Source organism: Apium graveolens, chromosome 1 (genome assembly GCF_009905375.1).
Source record: "Apium graveolens cultivar Ventura chromosome 1, ASM990537v1, whole genome shotgun sequence".
In the NCBI taxonomy this organism is placed as follows: Eukaryota; Viridiplantae; Streptophyta; class Magnoliopsida; order Apiales; family Apiaceae; genus Apium; species Apium graveolens.
In genome coordinates, this window is record NC_133647.1 from 66,370,049 (window position 1) to 66,377,406 (window position 7,358).

General features: G+C 37.4%; 1 non-coding gene across 1 annotated transcript; it reads right to left on the reverse strand.

The window, feature by feature from the left end:
• Nucleotides 1-3,076: 3,076 nt before the first annotated feature.
• Nucleotides 3,077-3,183, reverse strand: LOC141680926 (small nucleolar RNA R71). Its single transcript, XR_012558450.1, has one exon. It is a non-coding gene; the product is annotated as a small nucleolar RNA R71 (small nucleolar RNA).
• Between the last annotated feature and the right edge of the window lie 4,175 nt (nt 3,184-7,358).

The window sequence follows — 7,358 nt, forward strand, 5'->3', positions numbered from 1 at the left end:
ATTAAGTGTAAGTGTAAGTGACTGAGGTTTCCTAATCTAATAATCGCCAGGAGCACTTACCTATTTTAATAGCACTCAACTTCATTTTTATCTATTTTGTAGGAAAGCAAACACTTCCAATATTAATTTTAGTAATTCAAATTATAACATAACAAATAATCAATAAATTATGAAAAACTAAAAAATAATAATATTAAAAAAATAAGAAATCATACACATAAATCACCGCTATTGAAGACTCACCTGAGCAGCCGATGATGACTTTTTAAGATTTTAACTATTTAAATTTTAAATTTTTAATATATAAGGTGTCTTAAATTCTAAAACGCAAGGTTTGTCTGTCTATAATTAGGTCATTTTGAAGATTATCCATGTAGTTACGCCATTTCTTCTTTTCTTTTTCTGAAGTGTAATTATGGTATTATCTCCCTTGTGATTGATTTAAGAGGACAGATTCAGTGTCAAAGCCTAAACTTGAGTGTGGAAATTCAATAAAACAGCCAAACTTGGAGTACGGAAAATGCACATAAAAGTTATTGGTCAAATTCAACTACCTTCTATCTTCTCTCATTATGGTAAAAGATCAAGACTTAGAGCTGAGAAGTCAGGGTATGATGTGTACTTTACAATTCCACCGTTTTTCAGATACCAAAACATTCATGTGTTCATGTGCTGAATTTTTTGTGAATATGCTATATATATATTGACCTTGATATTTTATATATATTGACGCCACAGATCAAAATTACATTTTACTGTAATGGGACTGCATCGACAAAACAACAATTATAAACAAGGCCAAAAACGACCAGGTACAGGCGGGTCGTTTTTAGTGGAAATATTGACCGGCATCGATTATTTTTAATTGAATACGACTGCAAAAATAAAATCGTTCAAATCCAGTCATTTTTTATAGGTAATAATACAATTAAGCCAAAAAATTCCACTAAACCCAATAAAAAGGAACCCCAGGCCAACTGGAGGTGGCCCCCATACACTTGACACTTATGATGACAACAAGCCGATATTAGCCGAAATAGCATTACAGCATCTCATGAGTCCATGATAAGTGCATTTTATATCTACTCGAAACGCTTCATATAAGTTTAAGTTGGTGTTTTTGACTCAAGTTGTTGGTATTTTTGATATGTTTTTTGTGATATTGCATTACAGGCACTAGTTGGAGGAAGAACGGAGTTTTTATTGAATGTATGCTGAAAAGAGCCAGAATCTGAATTTCAAGGCCATTCCCAAATTGTAAAGGATGTCGAGAGCTTCGCGTGAACTATTTGATCGCCAAATTCTGACAGACGGAACTCAAGTTATAGAAGAAACAAGAAAAAGAACAAAATCCAGAAGGACAGGGCGGCCGCGCCCTTCTTGGGAGCGGCCGCGCCGGGTTTGTCAGGAAGTCAGCGCACCCGCGCTGTTTTGCGGGGCGACCGACCGGTGTTTTTTTTGCAGGATCCTGTTTTGACTACAATTCTGATATTTTGAAGCCCAGATCTGTTAGAAGCATATAAATACTAATTAAAAGACGTTTTTAACAACAACGGAGACTAAGGAGAAGACGACCAGAATTCCTAGGAAACACAATTACAACAAAGGAGAAGAAAAACTTGTTTTACTTGTGATTCTTTGATTGAGTTTGTAATCTTGAATGCTAGTTTTCTTGTTTGTTGAACCTATTAATTTACGAACTTTGATTATTTATTCATTTTATAAAGACTTAGTTTATTATACCATGATTTCGTCGGAACCCACGGTGATGATGAGTTCGGCTATTAACTAATTGTTATCGTGGGGTTCTAACGGATTTACTTATGGATTTCTATAGTTAATTTGTTTCAATATCTTGCTGTGTGGTGATTGATTGATAACCTAGTATTGGTTGTGCTTATTCGTCTTATGTGCGTAACTAACATATAAGATAGCGTGTTAATCTCTGTTGAAGCGAAAGTGAATATAGAGATTTAGAACTTTCCATGCTAGCATAGGTTCATGTATTTATTATGCATGATTCATAGGTAATTGTAACCATATTACTTACCCTATGTAATCACGATAGATAACTTGCGCATTAAAACTTTATGTTGTCAAATTCTATAGACATATAAGGTATCAACATAATTGGTGTCTATTCAGCTTCTATCTTTTTTGTGAATGTCTGGTAGTAGGGTATTCGTATAACAAAAGTTGGCGTTTACTAGTTTCGTGTTATCTGATTAGTTTTCATCACCATTGCATGCTAAGGTTAAGAACAATGACCTTGAATGAAGTATTTAATGAAGTTAGAATCCTATGTTTGTCTCATATAGTTAATTCAATCACTTTTATTCTTTGTTAATTGCATGTTAGTTTAATCTTAGTTATAAACATCTCAACTTGTTATTGTCTTAGCATTGAACGATAGCCATAAATTGTTGCATAAGTGCATAATCTCAACTTGACCTAAACCAGTCTCTGTGGGAATGAATCTGATTTATATCTTATACTACTTGTGAACGCGTATACTTGCGTGTAATTTTAGCGCGTGTTTTCGCCCTAACAAGTTTTTGGCGCCGCTATCGGGGACTCGGTATTAATTTTTAGTTTATGTGCTTGACGTCAGTGGTCGTTAAAGTTCATTGACTCAGATTCTTTTACTTTCACGGTTTATTTGTTTGTGTTTCAAGTACTCATTACAATGGGAGATCCAGCAGCACCAACGAAAGCGTTGATGGATTTTTCTCAACCCTGGATGAATGACACTCAATCTAGCATTGTCAGGTTAGCTATCACAGCTAATACCTTTGAGATCAAGCCTGGCATAATTCAGATGGTATAAAATTCAATCCATTTTGGGGGTTCTCCAACGAAAGATCCTAATATGCATATTAGGGATATCATCGAGATTTGTGATACTTTCGAGTTCAAAAATGTTTTTGAAGATGCTATAAAGCTGAGGCTTTTTCCATTCTATCTGAGGGACAAGGTTAAGAGCTGGTTACATTCTCTACCAGCAGGTTGTATCACTGCTTGGGAGGATCTTGCTCAAAAGTTTCTCACTAAATTCTTCCCTATGGCGAAGACAGCTGTGCTCAGGAATGCTCTTACTCAATTTGCACAGCAATCGGGAGAAACTTTATGTAAAGCTTGGGAGCGCTACAAGGAGATGCTTAGGAAGTGTCCTCATCATAGAATGCCTGATTGGATGATCAGCAATTGCTTCTATAACGGTTTGGGAGCACAGTCAAGACCCATGCTTGACGCAGCATCAGGTGGAGCATTATGGGAAAAGAGCTATTAGGAAGCTTATGATCTAATTGAACTGATGGCTGCTAATGAATATCAGTATCCAACCCAGAGATTGCCATAGGGCAAGGTAGCATGAGTTCTTGAAGTGGATACAACTACAGCTATCACTGCTCAACTAAAGGCGTTGTCTAAGAAGATCGATTCTCTGGCTAACTATGGTGTTAATCAGATAACCAGAGTTTGTGAGCTGTGTGCAGGTTCGTATGCGACGGAGCAGTGCGCTATATCTACTGAATTAGCTCAGTTTGTGAGCAACTTTCAGAGATCGCAGTAACCAGTTCCAGACACTTATCATCCTGACAACTGGAATCATCCTAACTTCAGCTGGAGCAAAAATCAGGGTGCGATGCAATAGCCTTATCAACAGTATGCAGCAAAGTAATTCAACCCTCATGGTTTTTAACAACCGCAATATGCACCAAGACAACAACTCCAATTTCAACAACAAACTCATGGAGGTGCAGGTCTATCTTCGAATGAAAAATCTGAATTTAAGGAGTTGCGGCTTATGTGCAAAAACCAGGCTCTTATATGCCAAAGCCAAGTTGTTTTTATCAAGACTCTGGAGAACCAGATAGGGCAAATTGCTAACGCCTTATTGAATCGACCAACATGAATGCTTCCTAGTGATACAAAAGCCAATCCAGGGAAGAGGGAAGTTAACGAATAGGTGAACGCCATCACCTTGAGATCCGAAAAGGTCGCAAGCCCCAAAATTCAGCAAGACAAAGAGTCTGGATACTTTGTCCAAAATACAAGTGCATCTACACCTTTTCCAACCCAGAAAATGAGATTGTAGCTGAAACAGTGGTGCAAAAGGATGACGAGGTGGAATCAAGGAAGAAAACTGTGGAACACACTCCTCCTGAGGGTAATACAGAGTATAAACATGTCTATCCTCCACCTCCTTTTGCGAAGTAGCTGCAGAAGCAGAAGTTGGATAAGCAATTTGCTAAGTTTCTGGAGGTGTTCATGAAACTTCATATTAACATACCTTTCGTTGAAGCTCTTGAACATATGCCTAGCTATGTGAATTTCATGAAGGGTATTCTATCTCGGAAAGTGAAGCTCGATGACTTAGACACTGTTGCTCTAACAGAGGAGTGCAGTGCTATTCTGCAACAAAAGTTACCTCCGAAGCTTAAAGATCCTGAAAGTTTCACTATTCCTTGCACTATTGGAAACTTGTCATTCGAAAAGTGTTTGTGTGACTTGGGAGCTAGCATCAATCTGATGCCCTTTTTCAGTTTTCAAGAAACTTAGACTAACTGATCCAAAAACCTGTGAACATGTCTATGCAGTTGGCTGATCGTTATATTACATATCCACGAGGCATTGTGGAGGATGTCTTGGTCAAGGCGGACAAAACTCATCTTTCCTGCTAACTTTGTAATTCTTGATTTTTAGTAAGATAAGAAGATTCCCATTATCTTAGGAAGACCATTCTTGGCTACAGACCAAACTATGATCGATGTCCAAAAAGGAGAGCTTACGATGAAGGTTCAAGATCAGAAGGTCACTTTTAATGTGTTAAGGAAATAAGTTACCCACAGCTAAAGATGAGTGCTTTAAAGTAGAGCGGGTCGACTTTGTCATGGATTCGGAGCTTGAGTACTTGCCAAAGTAAGTACCTTAGAGATATCCTTCATAGGGGAATCAGTTATTGAAGATGAAGAAGGAGCAGAGCAACTGCAGGTTTTGAATGCACCTCCGTGGAAGAGGAAGTTGGATATGCCATTCGATTCTCTTGGGTTAGCAGAGCTGAAAATTTCTCAAGAGCGTCTCGAGCCTTATATTGAAGAAGCTCCCACACTTGATCTCAACCCATTACCAGATCACTTGAGTTCTGCATTTTTAGGTGCACCCCAGGACAAGGGGTTGGAATACATTTATGATAATCTAAAGGGTGACCGGCCAGTTCCTCCCGTGCTTACAGATGGTTCCTCTCGTGCACATTGATAGGACTGGTATTGGTGATGATGCGCAGTATAGAAGGTTGATTCGGCATATTGAGGCCATGCACGACATTCACAGTCATTTTGCTGAAGATGTGACATACGCTCTCATTACTATTTTCCGAGACACCGGTGTCGAGGTTGATTGGCCATGTAATAACCCCAATTTTTGGAAATTTTTGAAACCCTTATGAATAGTGTTTTTGCTGAATGAGAAAACTTTTCATGCCACACTATGTAGGGGTTCTGTTATGGATATTCTAAGATCGTATTAGTATTCCATAAAGTAAATAAGTGTATGTAAAGATCGTCAGAATCCAATTCCGAACACTTTGATTTTTCTCGAAAATCCACCAGATACCGAAAGAATTGAGTATAAGGTAACATGATTAAAGGGATTTAAATTCAAGGATTATAAGAGAGGATTATAAAAAGGAATATAATGTATTGAGAAAGGTTAAGGGAACCCAAGTAATAAGATCCCGGGTATGATCCCTCAAATGATCAACGAGAAAGAGAGTTAAGCGAACCGTAAAACAAATAAACATCCAAGGGGCAAGCACATGCAAGTAACATGAGAAGGAAGCTTCTAATATAAGCTAAAACATGTGGTTAGAAGCAAGGTGACATCATCACACCACAAGAATGAGACATGTAGCAAAGTAGTGATGCAAGCAATGACATAAGCAAGTGAAAAGAAGATATTTAGCCAATAATTAACCACAACCATGCATTCTTTGCACAAATATCAAGGCAAGACAAGCAAGCAAAGCTCTCCCCCATTTCTTTCTTCTTCCATTCGACCTTTTCAAGAAATGAAGAAATAGATTTTCCAAACTCAAGTTCTAGGCCATGGAAAATTACAAGGTTTGTTTCCTTGGATCTTATATTTCATAACTTAGTTATACCATGAGTTTAAGATCAAGATTCCATGGTTTGCATAGCTAATCCACTCATCAAGATGATGATGAATAGTAGTGAATAGTAACTTACTTTGATTTTCTTGATTTTCATGAAAGCTTAAGGTTGATTAAGCATAGATCAAGGTTCCTAGAGGCTTGTTAGTGACTACCCACTCTCCAAGGAAGGTATAAACTCTTGAACCCTTAGTTTTAAGTTTGGTTTGTTTGGATGATAATAGTGCTTAGATGAATGGGTTTAGTTTGATGTTGATGGATGTTGGATTGTTGTTGAATTGGTGATGATTTGGTGTAGTTTAAACTTTGGAAATCGTTAGCTAATAGCCGTCGTAATGCCCGATTTTCTATAAACTGTTTTGTGATTAACTGTTGGACCCGAACACCCACTTCTATAAACTAACCACTTCCATGCTTAGATAGGTTATGTTTCAAGCTTCGTTTTGATATGTGGTTTGCTTGAATCCGATGTACGGTTTAGGAGAAACAACCGTTTTAAGTAACGGTGTTTCGCGAACGAACCTTTACCCCTCGCCTTACATTGAAACATAGGTTAAAGACCTTAAATGACTAATTGGAGTATGAAACATTTATGTAAAGTGTAATAGGCAGTTGGTAAGACACTCGCGAAGGAATCGCCTTAAAACTCGTAATGGTTAATTTATTAAAAATGGTGGAGCCGAGGGTACTCGAGTGACTTAAGAGAATCAGTAAGCGCAAACCGAGCGTTAGAGTCTAATTTGGTTAAAGTATAGATTTACAAGTGACTTCGGTTTAATTCCAACTTATATGTTGTTTATAGGTTACCAGACTCGTCCCGAGCCATTTGTAACCCCCAGTCGCTCAGGAAAGTTTTCTACCCGTTATACTGTTGTTGTGATGTAAATATATGTATATGCATTATCTTGTGATAAGTGCATGATTGTTATTAGCAATTTTTACGATATATTGGAGCATGCTGATATGGTATATATGCATGTCTGTTTCGTAATCTGGTTATCTATCTGTTGATTTCAATGCTTATAGTTGCATAATACCTATGCTAGAAATAAGCAGTAGTTGCGTATACCCTTAGTATAGGGGACCCAAAGGTGAATATATTTCTAAACCGGGAGTCGATGTTCCCGAGTATATTATATATATATATATTTATATATATATGAATATGGTTTTCAAAACTATTGATCGA